We start from the raw sequence: 19,955 nt of genomic DNA, 5'->3' as shown, positions 1-19,955 counted from the left end.
GACAGTGCAGAGATACTGGCTTTGATTAAAGTCTCGGAATTGCTCTTCGACCGTGTACTCGGGATACCAGCGGTATCCAGCCTCAGTCATTACCCTGACCAACTTAGCAGTATGGCCGGGTACATCTAGGCATCGAGTCAGGCGAACCACTTGATTGAGGTCGCGAGTGGCCATCTGAAAGCACAATCATAATGCAAAGGCATTAGAATTTCTAGCAAATTTTCGGCAGCATAACAGTTGTAAATGCTCAAAAAGGATATTGAGACATTTGACAAAGGATTTCATACACACTCAACATCATCATATCAAAGTTCTGGATCATTCTGACTACATAATGTGGTAGTAGAACTGAACTAGGCTTGTAACCATCAAACTTATAAGGTACTACTGATTAGTAACACGTGATCCTGATAGAGGAATAGATCCTAATTCCTTAACCCCCGGTGGAAGAATGGACTGACTCAGATCAGAATATCATAAGGTATAAGGAGTAAAAAGAGCCTTACGTTCCATCCCACAAACAATTCCCCTACATATAACTAAAGAATTTCTAGACTCAACATCGACTAGTTTGGCTTGGAGAACCTACAGGCAGTCCGGCTCTGATGCCAACGCTGTCAGGACCCCGACTCGATGTCACATCGATCTAGCTGGTAACACCTCATATCACTTTGCGGCCTCACGCACGGTATCCCCACGGGTGTCGTCTTACCTTTTCCCGGGACCGTTTGCGCCTTTTGGCTCACGTATATGATAGTGTCGCTAGCATCCATATGATAAAGAGCCCGGGCTGACATGACTAGTCGTAAACCCAAAGTGGCTCAGACTTACAGGGACAGGCATCCATGACCCAGCTTCGAACGTGTCGGTCATCAGCAAGTGGGTCCGGGCTGTAGCACTGGGCTAGCAGGACTCCGGTAAACCGGGCTGTAGCGGGCTAACAGGACTCCGGTACTCAAAGCGTGACATTTCCCAGAAGGGACAGACACAGGAACGAAGAAGGACACATGCCGGCCAGCCTAAGTGTTCCAGAGCAGTAGCAAGCTACCATGGCTCAGCGGTAACACTAGGAGACATTTCCCGGTAAGAGAGGCTACTAAAGATAAACAACTAGATAGTCAGATCCCACACATACCAAGCATTTCAATCATACACACAATATGCTCGATATGTACAAATACAACGAAGCATCACAACATGACTCTACGACACAAGTACTTTATTTAAGGCTCAGTGAGCCATACATAACATACACAATGGTACGGGTCTCACGACCCAACATACAAGTCATACAGTCATACAAACCAGCAGCGGAAGTAACTTGTCTGAGTACAGACAACTAGTAAAATAAAAGAGGCTTGGAAAGCCTAGCTATACTACGTGGTCCTTCACAAGCTCAGGGTCACCACCTGGGTCTTTAGCCTACTCGTTGATGTCAACGTCTACATAGAACCCATCAGAAGGGGTTGCAGCGTCTTCTGTAAAAATGTAGATTATAGCAACATGAGTACAAAGGTACTCAGCAAGACTTACAACAGATCCTACATACATGCATAGTATCAAGAAGGGTTGGTGGAGTTATTGCAGCAAGCCAGCTTTGACTCTTGGCTAGGCTATCCTACGATACTCCAACTTGAAATGGTTTTGCGCACACGAGTCCACTACTCACCAATTCAATACACTACCGAGGATCCACCTCCGTCTTCCTACGGAAGAGCCATCCTCGGCACTCACACTTATCTTGAGGCTTTTAACAGTTTCCATTTACTTGTCTATGAACTGTATAGGCAACCAAGTAGTCCTTTACCGCGGATGCGGCTATTCGAATAGATTATGATAACCCTGCAGGGGTGTACTTCTTCATACATGTTTCCACCACTTAGCGTCTGCACACGACATGTGCTCGGCAGACTTCAAGCGAAAGCCGACGTGGGTGTAGACCACGACCTACCTAAACACTTAAGCCTCTAGTCCAGGTTTATCGCCTATTCAGGTTCCATCCGCAGGGAGTCCGGACGAGGTTTCCCATACGGCCCCGAACGATGTGAACAGGGTTCCCGAGATACCTAACGGGTATTCGGTACACCCAGCCACGTACCTACCGCATCACAGCCCACCCCTATGGTCAGCGCTGTCCACGGCCTCCAGTAGGCTACAAACACCAGAAACTACTTGCAACTCCTGGACAGAGAGCTAGGGTGAATAAGAAGTCGAGCGGGGTCATATTTCAGGGCCCAATGCATGGTAGTAGCTGTATCTTAAATCACGCATACAGATCTCAGTGCTTAAGGTCGGCTTCAATGAAACAACCCACCATGTACTCCTACATGGCCTCTCATCGATACCTTTACCAAATCGTGTTCACCACACCACTCTCATTACCGACATAATCATTTCACTCTAGCCCATCACCCAGATGAACCAGACCTGACACGACTCTAAGCATAGCAGGCATAGCAAGGTAGGAACAACACATACATATGGCTCAATCAACTCCTACACATGCTAGTGAGTTTCATCTAGTTACTGTGGCAATGACAGGTCATGCAGAGGAAATGGGTTCAACTACCGTAGCACACATCAGTTTGAATCGCGTTGTCTTAATGCAGTAAAAGAGAGCAGGAGCGAGAACATGGGATTGTATCGATATGATCAAATGGTTGGTTGCTTGCCTGATGGTTCGATGCACTGATACGGTTCTTCGCTAGGGTAATCAGGGTACTCTTCGGGGACAGAACCTGCCGCAGAGAGCACCGATACACAAGCATTACCAAACAGTATGCAACAATATGATGCATGCATGAGACATGGCAAAATGAGTGTATTGGGCTAATGCAACTAAAACCAGGGGTGTTTGAACAAATTTGAATCAAGGATTCAAATTTCAAATTCAAATATGGCCTTTTAAAGTGCCTTTTCTTGTTCTGCTTAAAACATCAATTTAACTTGTTTGATCATGCATGAAAATAGTACAGATGGATAGATTGGATTTTTCTGATCATTTTTCATATATAATTTGTCCAATTTGGAGTTACAGAATAAAAGTTATGAATTTTTGAAGTTTAAATAATATTCTGGAATTTCCTGATTTAATTTACTTCCAGAAATATAATTATTGCGTCAGCATGACGTCAGCATGACGTCAGTGGTCAACTGTGGCTGGCTGAGGTCAAACCTGACGTGTGGGGCCCACACGTCAGTGACAGGGGGGGTTAAACAGGATTAAATTAATCCTAATTAGAGGTTAGTGGCGCTGGGGCCCACTGTCAGTGTCAGGGGGGGTTGACTAACAGTAGTTAGCGCTAACCTAACCACCTGGCCGACAGGGCCCACGCGTCAGTGACCCCGGGGGGTCAAACCCCAGGTCGGACAAGTCAAACCCCACCGGCGACATGACGCCGGCGAGGCCCGAGACGGCGGCGAAAGTGCTTTTTGCCATTCCGGCAACCAAATGGACGGCGGAAGGCATCTACGTGTTGCTGAGGTTGAGCCGCGACTATTGGTGGTGGTGGTTGGGCTCGGGGTGGCCGGAGTTGACGGCGGCGAGCTCGGCTGCGGCGGCCGGAGTTCGGGTGCGGTCGGGATCAGTGTTGCAGGGGGTTTGGGGAGGCGTTGGTGCGTGCTGCGTGCTCCTGGTGGGGTGGGGAGCACGATGGTGTGCTTGGTTGGGCGCTACGGCGACCGTGGCCACGACAGCGACATCGCCGGCGGCGTGGAGCTCTCGGCCGAGGTGGGGCTAGGGCCTAGAAGTCGAAAGAGACTAGGGAAGAAGGGGGAAACGATCCGAGGGCTCACCGCGGAGCTGCAGGGATGGTTAGCGGGCTCGGGGACGCGCTGGAGACGACGAATTCGACGACGACGACGGTCGGAGCCCGAAGAGAGGAACGGCGACGTGGCGGCGATGCAGGGCTTCCGGGGAGCTGTGGAGCGGTGGGGAGGAAGAGGGAGTCGAGGCGGAGCTCCTGAGCTAGTCGGGGGAGCGAGGGGTGGTCGGAGACGGTGGCTATGGCGAACGGCGGCGAGTGTGGTGTTCGGCCGGCGAGAGAGAGAGAGAGCAGCACGGGAGAGAGAGAGGGATAAGGCCAGGGGATCGGGGCGGCACCGAGAAGAAGCGCCGCGGCGTCGCGCTGGCGAGGGAGGCAGGCAGACGGGCTGGTGGCGTGGCGCTCCGGCCGTGCGCGCGCGCCGGCCACACGCCTGGCCGACTGGCGCCAGGAGGACGACGGCGGTGGTGGGCTGGGCTGGCTTGCTGGGCCGACCAGCTGGCTGGGCCGCACAGGTAAGTTTTTCCCCTTTTTTTTCTGTTTCTGTTTTTATTTAATATATCTGCAACTTTGTTGAATTAAATAAAATACCTAGGCCACTCCAAAAATCACCAAACTATTTCTGGCCCATAGTTGGATTATTTCCAACATGAAACATTTTAGTTTGGAGATATTTGGGCATTTAAATATTTTATATTATTTTAAATGCCCAAATTCAAATATTTATGAATTAATTCAAAAAGCCTAAGATGGCCTAGGAAAATGTGCACCACTTTTGGCAGAGGTTCTGAACCAAGACAAAAATGATGGGCATTTTAGAAGGGCATTTCATGTTCATTGAAAATTATTTTAGTAAACCCTAGCTGGTTTCAGAGGGGACTGGGGGTTCTGTCATCCCCATTTCAAGTTTCTGATGAAAGAATAAACATGATGCAACACTCTAATGCATGACTAGCTAGGGTGTGACAGTCCACGAATAGTACAACCCATGTTTGGCGAAATGATTATATGCCCCGTAGAAGGCCCATGGATCCTACGGCCCGTAGAAGACCAATGGACCCTATGGCACGTAGAAGGCCCATGGATCATAAGGCCCGTAGAAAGTCCATGAATTGTAGCGACCCGACCTCAGACGGTTAAGTCTCTGTGCTTAAGTGTCATCCCTGGATCGGTATGCTGACACACACAATACTCGAGGATTTATAACAGAGATAAATCACATGTATAAATAACGTAAATACTATTACCTCAATCCAAATAGCGGAAGTAACAACAAGGTTGTAGATTCCCATCAACACCAACGGCAAAGTTGAGTGTAGAAATTGTAACCCTAACGTATCACTTACTCATCATAAGAATCCTGCAACATGAGACGTTGCAGCCACAAAGGGTCAGTATATTGAATGTACTGTCAAATTCACACCATAGGACACTGATGAATAATAGCTATCACTACATGCATATTTGGTTGGTGGAGGCTCTATGGTTAACATGTTTTTGCGAAAAGCCAATTTTCCCTACTACAAAGGAATATATTTTTATTTAACGACAAAGTTTGTTGAAAACATTGAGAAGGTTCCTCCAACTCAATCCCAAAATAATAATCATTAACCAAACAAATTGATTAGGTAAAGTGTTGAGATCAATAGGATAATTCAAGAACCAGATACTCAAGATGTCCATAACCGGGGACATGACTAATCATGATTTGTTTGTACACTCTGCAGAGGTTTGCGGACTTTTCCCCACAAGACTCGATCTCCTCCGTTGGATTTCTCGCACTACATGGTGTTTGAGAAGCGGATGACCGAGACACAGTCTTTCAGAAACATTTACTCTCTACTCCGGGCGGACCGGTACATCTACAATCCCCCTACATCTGCTAGTCCACCTCTTCGAGAGCTCATGCAACGTACTCAACTATGCCAGAGCCCATAATGGCTTGTGGCTGCACACGGAAGTTTCTAACACGAATAGTCTTATGATCCCTTTGAGCCTGGGTGGCATTCCATAGGGTGATCACAACGGGTCCTCCGGGATCCCATTAGGAAAGCACTGGGTTCTCCAGGTGCCCGGGCAAACCACTGGGTGCTCCAGAGTGCCCCTACCATTCCACCCAGATGTGTATTAAAGTAGCCACCTTAAGTTAACCATTAAATAATAACTCTCACATCTTTCATGAAACACTGAACCAATCCAAGTCTACGAGCTCAGCAGAGCAGTATGAGCATAACGTAGAATTATCTCCCAAGGTTTGAATGCAAGACAATAGGTTCCTACCTCATCAACTACTTCCCAATACCCACATGTTATCAATCCTACTCATGCAATGTTTGAGGGTTGGAACTAATGCATAAAAACTGGGTAATGAAAAGTATGATCAAAGTGTGAACTTGCCTTGTACTATTGATGAAGATTATTCGCACTCATAACTCTTGATAGTTATACTCGTCACACTCCGATCAATCTATCGTAAGCAAACAATAGCAATCACTCAAAAGATCCGAAAGAACGAAGAAGACAATTAGGAAAGCATCAAAACCAAGAAAATAACTCTTGCAACATGAAACAATTTCTAACAGTACCAAAATTATGTGTATTTGGCCTTATCAGAAAGTTTAGGTCAAGAGCTTTAATTTGCAAAAAGAATCAACTAAATTAGAGTTATAAAACTCAAGTTACGATCAAACGAAGTTCAAATACAAAACTGTTTGAATTCAAATTTTAAAACTTTCAAAAATATGTTTAAGTTGTTTTAATGGTTAGAGGAGATCATAACAAAGAATTGGGTGTTGGTTTCATCTAATTCCGACTAACGAGCAAAAAGTAGTGATCACTTTAAGACTAGGGACTAATCTGTAAAAAACACTACGTATAGGTCCCTGGCCGAAATTAAAAAGAAAAAGAAAAATCCTATCGAACGAACGTTCGCTACGTTGAACTAAAGGACGAACACGTTCACTGCAGAAGCTAACATAACGACCATTTACAAATTAAATTAACCTAGAAAATAAACCGATCTAATAAGTGAAAACCAACCTATAAATAAAAACCGGACGAGTTAACGGTTTTGTACCGGTTCGGGAAATAAACTGGCGGTGGCGGTTTCCGATGGCAGCGGCGGATCGGCGAGCTCCGGCGAGGCGGCGCGGGGCTCCGGCGGGCGAGTGGCGCGGCGCGGAGGCGAGCGCGCGGCGAGGGCGGAGCGCGGGACGGCGGCGCAGGTGGCGCGGGCGAAGTGCGGTGGAGCGACACAGGCATGAAGTGCGGCGGCGAGATGCGGGGTGGCATGGCTTGAGGGAGAAAAGGGCGGCGGGGGGGTCAAGGGGAACGTGGCCGGGGTCCGGTATTTATGGGGTGGAAGGGAGACTTGGAGGAGGGGTGAGGTTGAGGCGGTGGAGGAGACCGGGGTGGAGACGGCAGCGCCGACGGTGTCGGGCGGGAGCCAGACTCCCCGCTGGAGGTCGGGGACGACCGGGGTGCGGCGTCGGGCCGGCTAGGCCGTGGCCTGGCGATTTGCTGGGCCGGCCCAGTTCGGTGGCCTAGGAGTTTTTTTTAAAACAACGAAAATAAAATAAATCGAAAAAATAAAATAGAACCTAGGCATATAATATATCAAAAATTTTAGAAACAATTTTCCTACAACATGGACATTTTTCTAGCATCAAATAAAATACAAAAAATTCAAATAAATCAAACAGTGCTACTGCGATACTAAAAAATCCAATAAAAATCATTTTAAAAATACCAAAATAAATTCAAATTTATTTCTCTCCAATTTTCTCATGTAGGGAATCATTTTACCCTATTTTCCATATTTTATTTTTTGGAGAAAAATAATTTGAATAAAACCAAATAACTCCAAATTGAAAATAATTTCAAAGGAGTTTTGAATTTAACTCTTTTAAAACTTCCAACTCATATTTCATATGTTTTGAAGAAGTCATTTTATCTTCTCTCATGAATTTCATTGAGTTGCTTAAAGTTTCTGAATTTGAAAAATATTTCCAGATAAAATTCAAATCTTTTCAAAACCCTTTTTCATTTAATTAAATGGAAGAAGTCATGTCATCTTCTCTCTAGGGTTTTATGATGAAATTAATTTGAATTCACGGAGATTACAAATGCAAAAATGAAAGTTTGGGAAAGTCCTTCTATTCCCTCTCATTTAACTTTCAAAAAGTTTCGAATTTCACTCACTTTCAGTTAATCAATCACACAACAAACAAACAATAAATCAAATCTATCTATTTATTATAACATTCCAAAATTTAGAATTTTGGGATGTTACAAACCTACCACCCTTAAAATGAATCTCGTCCTTGAGATTCGGAGAGGCTAGCAAGAAATAGGTTAGGGTTTGGGGTCTTCTCAGGGGGTCTGGGGTGCTACCACCCTTAGAAGCATCGTTACGGTCCCATCAATACTCATATACCTCATCCTTATTATTGACAGGGCCGGTCTTCTCAGATCTTTAGTATAATTCATTCCTTGGGCTCTTCCGCAGTGGCATAACCTTTTTTTCTCGATTCTTATGTCCTTTTATCTTGGTAAGGTTATTCGGAGACTAGGTCTCCATAGCTGACGGGTCTGGCGCCAATACTAAACAAATATCGATATCTCATGGTGGTCAACAATTTATGGTTTCTCCTGTAGGAAATGGGTATGGGTTGAACCTCACTGTATAACCTATGGTTGGCAGCAACTGCCGTGTACAAGGGAAAAATTGCTATACCATTCTAGGGTTCAAACAAAGTTTTGATCATCGTCTCTTTGCTATAGGTAAGTCACTCAGATTTACCATCCCGTATAACAAGGTGAATAATAAGAGTAAGTCGGTATGGTGATCAATCCATCCCGCACCCAAATCATTACCCTGTATATGGTTTAGCGAATCTCACATTCTAACACTCGGTCATCCTCACAAGCATTGCAGAATTTCTCTTGTCAACGAACTAAGTTCGAATAAATCAATTGATTCTGCAAGCCAAACAAACATCTATCGTTTCTTCACAACTCTCAGGTTTTGCGTTACTCCTATAAGATCGTCTGTCGATAAAATCGTAACTTCTTCAAGGGTTTTTTCCTTCAGCAAGAGTGTGCTTGCTTTTTGGCAGGTCCTGGGGCCTATGGGTTATGGCCCATCTCATCACCTGTAATCCCTGGACTCGTTATCGGGGTAACTGATCATTATTCCAACATCCAGCTTCCTAGCATTCTTAAATCCATCCAATTATACTGTCTCCCTTCCTTCTATTGGCACCAAACTCAGATGTGATTACTTAGACTTAGACTCATCCTGGAATTACCATTGCTCCATATTACCAACATCATACCACCTTTATACCCAATAGTATTTCATCTCTTCATACTCTTGGGGTATCCCACATATCGAGATTAAAACTTATACTTATAAGATCCACTCCGTGGAACATCATTATCCTTTCCAGGGGTCAAATCTCCTCATAGCGTACTACCACCCTTAATATGCTCCAATTCTTCCATAGACCATATTTCTCATATCCTCGAAAATGTTCAAAGTCTTTCTTCATAGTGTAACAACTCAAAAAAATCCAATCAGTACCAACGATTCTAACTTTATTGATTCTCCAGTGATTTCAATCTCTTGCTTTTCCATTACATGCCTTAACCCATTGCCTCAATATAAAGAAAAATGCTCTCACTACTACTACTATACTTCTCAGAGACTCAACTATTTATCACGAGTCTCCTTCTCTTTGGGGCAATCTCTGGCAAAGTTCCCTGCTTCATTAGAATGAAAACATATTACTAATGACAAGTATCGTGGTTTTCTTTTTGGGCAACTGCTGAAGTAGTGCCCCGACTCCTTGCACCTGAAACATGTGATATGACTCAGGTCCTTCCTGAAATCCAATCTTCTTCTCTTCCTGGACTTTTTCGTTCCAATCAGGGCTTCTATTTCATGTGGGTCATTGTTGGGGATATGATTACTGGAGGTAAACCGGCTAGGAATGGCCGGGTTATGTCGGATTTTGGGTTCCGGCAGACCCTTGAGGTTCGAACACTGGGGTGCGCACGGAGATTTCACCTCCTACCTACCTGCACCCCTCCGCCATGCTAGGATCTAAACTAAGGAAAGGACAACACAAGAGACACAGGGTTTATACTGGTTCGGGCCACCGTTGTGGTGTAATACCCTACTCCAGTGTGTGGTGTGGTGGATTGCCTCTTGGGCTGATGATGATGAACAATACAAGGAAGAACAGCCTCGCGAGGGTCTGTTCTTGGCTGGGGCGATGAACTGCTCGGAGGAGTTCAGTCACCTTTCTCTCTCTCTCTCTCTGCTTCCGACCAACCGACCCCTTGCTATGTGGGTGGCTGGTCCTATTTATAGAGGCCCTGGTCCTCTTCCCAAATATCGAGCGGGAAGGGAGCCAACAATGGCGGGCTAATTTGAAGGGGGACAACAAGTATCATCTATCCTGACAAAAGTAGTCTTCGCCTGCGCAAAGCTCTGGCTATGACGCCGTCTTGGGCTCCACGATGACCTCTGTCTCGTAGTCCTCCTGGTCTTGGTCTCGTTGCACCGAAATGGCAACCTTTGCCTGATGCCTCGGTACTCCGTGGCTGCGCTTGCCCCCTTTGCACCAAAGAGAAAAGAAGGACGCTGCGCGGGCTGGCACCCTCCTGGTGCCCTGAGTCGTCATGGCTTGCGTCACGGGCTCCTCGTGAGGTACCCCGCCTTGATCTCTCTGCCTCCTCGTGAGCCAGCCTGACGAGGCCGTGCCTGAGGAAGCTCCGCGTCGTCCGCCCCGCGAGGCTTGGCCCCTCGCGAGGGTCTTGGGTTTGTGTTGGTGAAGACAGGCCGTGCTGGGCCCCCTTTGAGCCACGTCGCAGGCCGCAGGCAGGCAAGTCTGGGGACCCCCGTTCCCAGAACACCGATAGTAGCCCCTGGGCCCAAGGCGCACCCGGACTTGGCCGTGCAGGGAGGCGAAAGGGCAAGAGCCAAGCGCCACGGGCCCTAACAGCCTGCGGCCTTGGGCGCCGCGTGGCGGTTGATTGGACGTGGGCGTCTCCACTTCCCCATGGCGCCTCGGCAACTGCACGGATTAGACAAGTCCCTGCATGCAAAGCGGGTCATGATTACCTGCGATCGTGGGGGCCATCGGTTGGCCCTCGCCAGCTATAAGTACTGATCGACGCGTGCCCTTCCAGTTTATCTCCCCTCGCTTATCCTTCTTCTTCATGGCCCCGTCGAGGAGGTTTTCGGCCACGGAGAAGGGGAAGGCTTGCCAGGTTGGGCGTGCCTCTCCTCCACCCAAGCGCGGCCGAGGGCGCCCCCGCAAACATCCTGTGGCCACCACGGCAGCTTCCCGCGGCCGCGGAGACGCTTCCCAGCATGGTGGTGGGCGGATTGCTGCGACCGGGGGGTGCGCTCCGGCTGCGCATCCCCCCATGCCGCGCTTCCGCACTGCCGAGGTGCTGCCGGAGTTCGTCGTGTGGTCGGCGGAGCCGACTAGCACCCGGCTTCCTCTTCCTCGCTTCCTCCTTGGCGAACTCCCGGCCGGCGCCCCGGGCGGCCTCTGGCTTCAGGCCGACGGCTGCTGCAGCCGGGCCTCATGGGTTTCACTGGAGGTCTCCACGGCCAGGAGCCTGGCCCTGGCTCGCGGTTGGCAGTCGTTTGCCCGCGCGCGCGGCCTGGGCCGTCAGTGCACCCTACACTTCAAGTTCGACGGTGATGCCACCCTCTACGTGAGGGTGTTTGGGGAAGATGGTCGCTGCGCAGGGTGTTGCCCCGAGGGTGACGGCCTCGGCTGGGAACCCGGCTCCGGCGATGACGGAGAGGGCAGCGCTCGCGCGGCAGGCGGCACTCAGGGTTCTTCAAGCTTCTCCGGTTCTTCTTTAGGCGGCGACTCTTCTAGCGGTGGCCGTGGTCAGCCTCCACGCCATCGTATCTGCCTGGGAGGTGGTAGCGTGTCCGCCCACCGTCGCGCCCTGGTGAAGCGCGAGAGGGGGTCTGCCTGAGCTCCGGAGGCAGCTCGGGCTTCCCTGTGGGCCGGTGCGAGGCGAGCCGCACCAGATTTGTTCTTCCTTTTCCCTTTTTCCTGCGTAAAAAGGACAGTAGTGTGGAGCCCCGCGGGGGCGTGTGTGGGTTATTGCTGTTAATCATCGTTTTGCTTTCTTTATTGTACCTTCCGGCTACGTGCCCACGCGTGGATGGTTCCCGGCCCAGCCGTGGGGGCGACCGACCCAGGCCCTGTGTCTGTGTCGCGGTGCCCGAGGGGTACGGACTGGAGGGGTGCTCCTGCAAGGGGCCCTGGTCGCGAACCCTTTGAATGACTAGGATAGGGACTCTCGCGAGGGTGCTCGGCTGCCCCCCTCGCGAGGCTTTGCACCAGAGAAATCAAGGCAGGAGAATGAAAGGTCGAAGAACCGCAAGCCAAAGACGGCGACAACTTCAATAAAACTTCGAATGAGAAGGAACAAGCCAACTGCGGAAAGCAAATGAAAATCCGCGTCCGGCACCTAATCTAGTCTTCGACGTCTTCTCACCAGCGCGGAGCTAAGTGCTGCCACTGGGCGTGGGAGGGAGCCCCGGGTCCTGAGGCCGACACTCCTGAGACTCCGGGGCGTGTACAGCCCCAACTCATTATTACGTGAGAGTGTCACGGGCGGCGAGCTTCACAGGCGTTGGCCTTCTTCACAGGCTCCGGGCGTTTTCCAAAATGTGATAGCTTCACAGGCACTCGCCTTGCTTCACAGGCTCTGGGCCTTTTCCAAAACGTGATAGATTCACAGGCACTCGCCTCGCTTCACGGGCTCTGGGCCTTTTCCAAAACGCGATAGCTTCACAGGCACTCGCCTTGCTTCACAGGCTCTGGGCCTTTTCCAAAACGTGATAGCTTCACAGGCACTCGCCTTGCTTCACAGGCTCTGGGCCTTTTCCAAAATGCGATAGCTTCACAGGCACTCGCCTTGCTTCACAGGCTCTGGGCCTTTTTAGGGGTAGAACCTCTGGTGGTGCTGGATGTTCCATGCATTTTGGACCGGCACTCCCTCCTGAGTCTCCAAGCGCGCGGAGCCGGGCCTGGAAACATGAACAACCTTGAACGGGCCCTCCCACATGGGAGAGAGCTTGTGCAGTCCCTCCCTGGAGAGAGCCCGACTGAGCACGAGGTGTCCTACCTCAAGAGTCCTGGGGCGGATGTTGCGGCAGTGATATCGCCGCAGCGCTTGTTGGTACCTCGCCGCTCGCAGCACGGCTTCTCGGCGATGTTCCTCCCCCAGCACGAGGTCCATCCCCCACATGGTGTCCTACTGCGCCTCGTCGAACGCCAGGACCCGCGCGAAGCGACGTCTCACGTCGTGAGGGAGGACCGCTTCCGCTCCGTAGACCAGGAAGAACGGGGTCTCTCCAGTCGGCTTGGTCGCGGTGGTGCGGATGGACCACAGCACGGACTGAAGCTCGTCGTACCAACCTCTGCCGCAGGCCTCCAGCTTCTTCTTGAACGTCCTGGTCTTGAGGCCCCTCAGGACCTCCGCGTTTGCCCGCTCGGCCTGGCCGTTGCTTCGGGGGTGCGCCACTGAAGCGTAGCATATCTGCGTTCCAAGGTTAGCACAGTATGCTTTGAACATGTTACTGGTGAACTACGAACCGTTGTCCGTGATGATGCGAATCGGCACCCCGAACCGGCTCACGATGCCCTTGATGAACTTGACCGCGGAACCCGCGGGAATGGTGCGGACAGCCTCTACTTCAGCCCACTTGGTGAACTTGTCCACGACAACGTAAAGGTAGCGGTGGCCCCCTGGCGCCTGAGGAAACGGGCCCAAGATGTCCAGCCCCCAGACTGCGAATGGCCACGAAAGGGGGATAGTCTGCAAGCCCCCTGCTGGCTGATGGATCTGCTTAGCGTGGAACTGGCAGGCCTCACAAGCTTTCACTAGTTTGACGGCATCATTGAGCACGGTGGGCCAATAAAACCCACTGTGGAACGCCTTGCCGACGAGGGTCCGTGATGATGAATGATGTCCGCAGTCTCCGTCGTGTATATCTTCCAGTAGTTCCTTCCCTTGCTCCCTGGAGATGCAGCGCAGGGATACATCGTTTGGTCGCTTCTGGTAGAGCTCTCCATCTTTGATGCAGTATGCCGTGGCCTGGCGTGCCACTCGCTCTGCTTCCTCCTCCTTCTCCGGCAGGGTCCCTTGCGTTAAGTAGCTCCGGAGCTCCGCGATCCAACATCCCTCCTGGGGTTCCATTGTCAGGAGCAGGCGTGCTCCCGAGGCTGGGCCACAGGCCGGAGCTCCTGAGGCAGGTGGCTGGGGGAGCTCCTCCCGGGGCTGAGCCATGTTTGATAATGACGGCAGGGCTGAAGGCCTGAAGAGCCGCTCCTCGAAGACGCCAGGCTCCTGAGGTAACCGCCTGGACGCGCGTTTGGTGATGTCATCGGCTTCCTGATTGGTGCCACGAGGCACATGCTGCAACTCCAACCCCCAGAACTGCTTCTCCATCCTGCGGACTTCCGCAAGGTAGGCTTCTATGTGCTCATCCTTCGGCTCGTACACTTTGTTGGAGAAATTGACAAGGAGCTGCGAATCGCCCTTGATGGTGAGGCGTTTCACCCCCAGGGCAGCTGCGGCCTTCAAGCCCACTATTAAACCTTCATACTCCGCTATGTTGTTGGAGACCTTTTCACCTTGCTGGAAGCAGAGCTGCACGGCATAATAGAGCTTGTCCTGAGTGGGCGATATAAGCACCGCCCCAGCCCCAGCGTCGTGCCTAGAGAACGCCCCATCGAAGTACATGACCCAGCCTTCTGGCGCCTTGCTTCCCGGGGACAGGGACCGATCCTCGTCGGCCTTGAGGCCTGGCGCCTCTGTCCATTCTGCCCCAAAATCCGCCAACGCTGCTCCCTTGATGACCCTGGTCATGCTGAATTCGAGCTGAAACGCTTGCAGCTCTATGTTCCACTCAGCAACCCTCCCAGCTGAATTGGGGCTCCTGAGCACTCTCTCCAGAGGGTATGACGAGACGACCTTGATGGGGTGACCCTGAAAATAGTGTCGCAGCTTGCGCGAGGCCACCAGTAGCGCGAGGAGGAGTTTCTGAGGCATGGGGTACCGTGCCCTTGCACCCCGCAGCATCGTGCTGACGAAGTACACTGGGTGCTCAACGAGGTGGAGTGCGTCAGCGCTGGTGGCTCCCTTCGGAGACCTTGGTGCCTCTTGAGGCAATGAGGCCTCCTAAGACTGGCCATCTGGGAGTGGGGCCTCTTCCGCCTCCGGTGTGCCCCTATGCGGCGGCTGATCCTCCTCAGCCGCTGTGGCGGTTTCTGTGGGCCTTCCCCGTTCCTGTTCCGCCTTGTCCCGGGCCGCTGCCGCGGTCTTGATTCGACGCTCCTCTCTGACTGCCACCAAGGCCGCGCTGGCGGAGTAGGGAGTGGCGGCGAGGTAAAGCACCAGGGGCTCTTGAGGGCTTGGAGCCACCATGACTGGTGGACTGGTGAGGTACCTCTTGAGATCCTGGAACGCCTTGTCGGCCTCTTCAATCCACTCGAAGGGCCCCTTTTTCTTCATTAGCTGGAAGAAGGGTAGCGCTCGCTCCCCCAACTTGGAGATGAAGCGCCCTAGCGCGGTCACACGCCCCGTGAGCTTCTGCATTTCTCTGAGGGTCTTTGGCGGGCTCATGTCTTCCACTGCCTTGACCTTCTCCGGGTTAGCCTTGATGCCTCGGTGGGACACGAGGAAACACAAGAGCTTGCCCGAGGGGACTCCGAACACACACTTCTCTGGGTTGAGATGTAGGTTCACTGCGTTGAGGCTCGCAAAGGTTTCCTCCAGGTCTTGTATCAAGGTCCTGGCCTCCCGAGATTTTACCATGATGTCATCGACGTAAGCTTCAACATTCTTCCCGAGCTGCGGGCCCAAGGCGATGTGCATCAGCCGCTGAAAGGTCGCCCCTGCGTTACGCAGCCCGAATGGCATGCATGTGTAGCAGTATACCCCACACGGGGTTAGGAAGGCTGTCTTCTCGACGTCTTCTACCGCCATCTTGACCTGGTGATACCGAGAGAAGGCATCCAGGTAGCATAACAGGTCGCACTCCGCAGTGGAATCGACGATCTGGTCGATGCGGGGGAGCGGGAACGGATCTTGCGGGCATGCTTTGTTGAGGTTGGTGAAGTCGACACACATGCGTTCCTTCCCTCCCTTCTTTGGCACAACGACAGGGTTGGCCAACCAATCTGGGTATCGGACCTCGCGAATGACCCCAGCGGCCTTTAATTTGCGGGTCTCTTGGACGATGAAGGCCTGCTTTTCTGTGGACTGCCACCTGGCCTTCTGCTTCACAGGGCGCACGTTGGGGCACACGTTGAGGTGATGCTCGATTACACTCCTGGGGATCCCTGCCAACTGGTCTGGCTCCCAAGCGAATACCTTCTTGTTTGCGCGCAGGAACCCCACCAGGGCCTCCTCCTGCTCGGGTTTGAGGTGGGCGCCTATGGTGAAAGTGGTGTTGGTGGACCTGTCCTCATCGACGGGTATCTGCTTGGTTTCTACCTTGTCTTGGGTGAACAACTGTTTCTTCTTGGCGGGCGCAGCTCCCTTGGGCTCGGGGGCCTCCAAGTCGGCGGGCTGTGCCGCCGCCGCCGTCTTGAAGACGAGCTTGAGCACCCGCAGAGCGTCCCCGGTGTCCCCGTGCACGGTGAGGACTCCGCTGCTCCCCGGCATCTTCACGAGCTTGTACGCCGGGTGCGTCGCGGCCATGAACTGGGCCAGCGCTGGGTGGCGTTGTAGGGGAGGCCGATGGGGGCGATGTCGAAGTCGACTAGCTCCGTGCGGAAGTTGTCGTAGGTGCCGAAGGTTACTGGGAGCCGGATCTGTCCCAAGGAGCTGGACGATCCGCCCCCAACGCCTGAGAAGGGCCGGCTGGGTCGCAGCCGTTCCTGGGGTATGCAGAGGAGATTGAAGGCCGCGACCGAGAGCATGCTGAGGCCCGCGCCGCCATCAATGAGGGTTTTGGTGACGGCCACCTGGCAGATGGTGGGGGTGCACAACATGGGGAGCGCACCCGAGCAGGCCGAGTTGGAGGGGTGGTCCTCCGAACTGAAGGTCAGGCTGGTCTCAGGCGCCGCCCGATCCAGGGAGCCCCCTGCCACGTGGAAGCGGTGCTGACCCGGCGGATGAACGGCTTGATGTGGTGACTTGTAGGCGGCGCCTGCGAGCCGCCCAAGAGGGCCGCGACGACCGGGGGTGTTGGTGCAGCGCGATAGGTGGGGGAGAGGTTGCGGGGCTCTATGGGCGCGCGGAGCGCGCCGGACGAAGAACCAGCTGGGGTGAGCGAGGGAGTTGCGGTGTGGCCACCTTGCCGCACGGACAGATGCCGGGATGACGCTTGCTGCCCGTCCCCCGCCGGGCCGGTGGCGGCGTTGATGGCAGGTGATGGGGAACGACGTGGATGCCCGCCGACAGGGGCTGTCTAGGCGACGCGGGAAGCGAGTGTAGCTCGGCGCTCGGCACGGGCCCGACGAGCGTCAGACATGGGCGTGATGGTCGGAGGAGAACGGGGTGGTGGAAGACGAATTCCGGTGCACCCCTACCTGGCGCGCCAAATGTCGGATTTTGGGTTCAGGCAGACCCTTGAGGTTCGAACACTGGGGTGCACGCGGAGATTTCACCTCCTACCTACCTGCACCCCTCCGCCATGCTAGGATCTAAACTAAGGAAAGGACAACACAAGAGACACAGGGTTTATACTGGTTCGGGCCACCGTTGTGGTGTAATACCCTACTCCAGTGTGTGGTGTGGTGGATTGCCTCTTGGGCTGATGATGATGCACAATACAAGGAAGAACAGCCTCGCGAGGGTCTGTTCTTGGCTGGGGCGATGAACTGCTCGGAGGAGTTCAGTCACCTTTCTCTCTCTCTCTCTCTCTCTCTGCTTCCGACCAACCGACCCCTTGCTATGTGGGTGTCTGGTCCTATTTATAGAGGCCCTGGTCCTCTTCCCAAATATCGAGCGGGAAGGGAGCCAACAATGGCGGGCTAATTTGAAGGGGGGCAGCAAGTATCAGCTATCCTGACAAAAGTAGTCTTCGCCTGCGCAAAGCTCTGGCTATGACACCGTCTTGGGCTCCACGATGACCTCTATCTCGTAGTCCTCCTGGTCTTGGTCTCGTTGCACCGAAATGGCAACCTTTGCCTGATGCCTTGGTACTCCGCGGCTGCGCTTGCCCCCTTTGCACCAAAAAGGAAAGAAGGACGCTGCGCGGGCTGGCACCCGCCTGGCGCCCTGAGTCGTCATGGCTTGCGTCACGGGCTCCTCGTGAGGTACCCCGCCTTGATCTCTCCGCCTCCTCGTGATCCAGCCTGACGAGGCCATGCCTGAGGAAGCTCCGCGTCATCCGCCCCGCGAGGGTTGGCCCCTCGCGAGGGTCTTGGGTTTGTGTTGGTGAAGACGGGCCGTGCTGGGCCCCCTTTGAGCCACGTCGCAGGCCGCAGGCAGGCAACTCTGGGGACCCCCGTTCCCAGAATGCCGACAGGTTAGCTCCATGAAGATAGAAGCCCATGAAGATGTGAGGATGGTGGCGCTTTACGAAGGCCCAAGGCCCAAAGGCGGGTTAAAGCCTATAGATGTAAACCAACTATGTCATGTAACTTGTATTGTAAATTAGAGGAATAGAGACCGAGCCTGACATGTTTATGATCCCGCCTCGGGACTCTGTAAACCGGCAGGCGTCAACCTATGTATATAAAGGGACAACCCGGCCGCGGTTTAGGGACGACAGGCAACAACTCGAGAGCTAGGCAAAGCGGATTCACTCCCTGGTCATCGAAACCCTAGCAATACCAATCACAACTAGACGTAGCCTTTTACCTTCATCGAAGGGGACGAACTAGTATAAAATCCCTCGTGTCCCTTTTCCGATTTAACCCCTTTAAGCTAACCCGTAGTGATGGCTCCACGACTAAGTCCTTTCACGAGGACATCTGCCGTGACAAACCCACGACAGTTGGCGCCCACCGTGGGGCTGTCGCATGGTGGTTTTTAGTTCTTGAAGGGAAGCTTTGATGGACTCAAGGGATATGTTGTGGGCCGGATGACGAAGAGTCCCCGTGGCAAGCACTACATCAACGGCGCAGGATGGGGTCCCGAGGCCGGTTCAATCGAATATGGGTACCGGGTCCCCTTTGGTGGGATTCATGTCTTCATGGGCAAGATCGGTGAACCGGGCCCTGAGCCGAACACCTGCACCGACATCATCGAGACGGCTCAGCGTGCAAGCCCTTCCCCAGTTCAGCCTGCAGCAAGGCATGTTTTCGTAGGTGTCATCCATGGGGCGGAATATGAGGATGGACCGGCATCTGATGGAGAAACCATTGTCTGCTCTGATGACGAGTCTTCAACCGGAGAGACCGAATCGCTATATCAGTTGCAGGACGGCCGGATTAGTGGAGGTTCCGATGGCAACAGTATTCCAGACCCCCTCGACCTGCCAAACCGGGTCGCTATCTTCATGGTCGGTACACAATCAACGCATCACTCATCCACCGCCATGGCAATGCTTTCCGGTTCAGCAACAACAACACCAGCGGGAGCAGGGGGCTCAACACCGCCTCCCGCTCAAGTTTTGTCTGATTTGTTCGACGCTTTGGAAACATTGATGGCCGCGGAGGTGGAAGCAGCAGCCCGAGATCAACACAATGCGGAGATTGCAAAGGTGAAAGATCAGATAACTCAGCCTAAAGCGGACCTGGCAGCAGAGAACTGTAGGATGGCTACAAAACGGGCCAAGTTGGAAGCTCAAGCCTACCGGCTTAGGTTGGACCAGAATGCCTCAGAGGAGGTCATGAGAAGAAGATACCGGTCACACCTCCCGCCGAGTTCTGAGCCAAGAAATCTCTTCAACACGCCAGGAGCCGAAACCAGTAACCAGCCAGTGGTAACCGGATAGAGGCGCCGGGAACAGGAGCGCCGGTTTAGCCGCGCACGATGGACCCGCCTCGTCAGAACAACGTTGTACCGCAGTATGTTCCAACACCCCCGGGGCATTACTCCAACCCTTTAGACAACATTGTGGCCGCCGCTTCACGATTAGCAGCACTCCCAGCTGACGGCGAGTCGCCAGTTGCGATTGAGACACGACGGGCCAGAGAGCTCCTTCAAACAGCTTTGAACCACCAGCAGTCTTATTCGCATAGTCGCGAG

Source organism: Triticum dicoccoides, chromosome 4A (genome assembly GCF_002162155.2).
Source record: "Triticum dicoccoides isolate Atlit2015 ecotype Zavitan chromosome 4A, WEW_v2.0, whole genome shotgun sequence".
Lineage (NCBI taxonomy): Eukaryota > Viridiplantae > Streptophyta > Magnoliopsida > Poales > Poaceae > Triticum > Triticum dicoccoides.
This window is presented reverse-complemented; position numbering follows the sequence as displayed.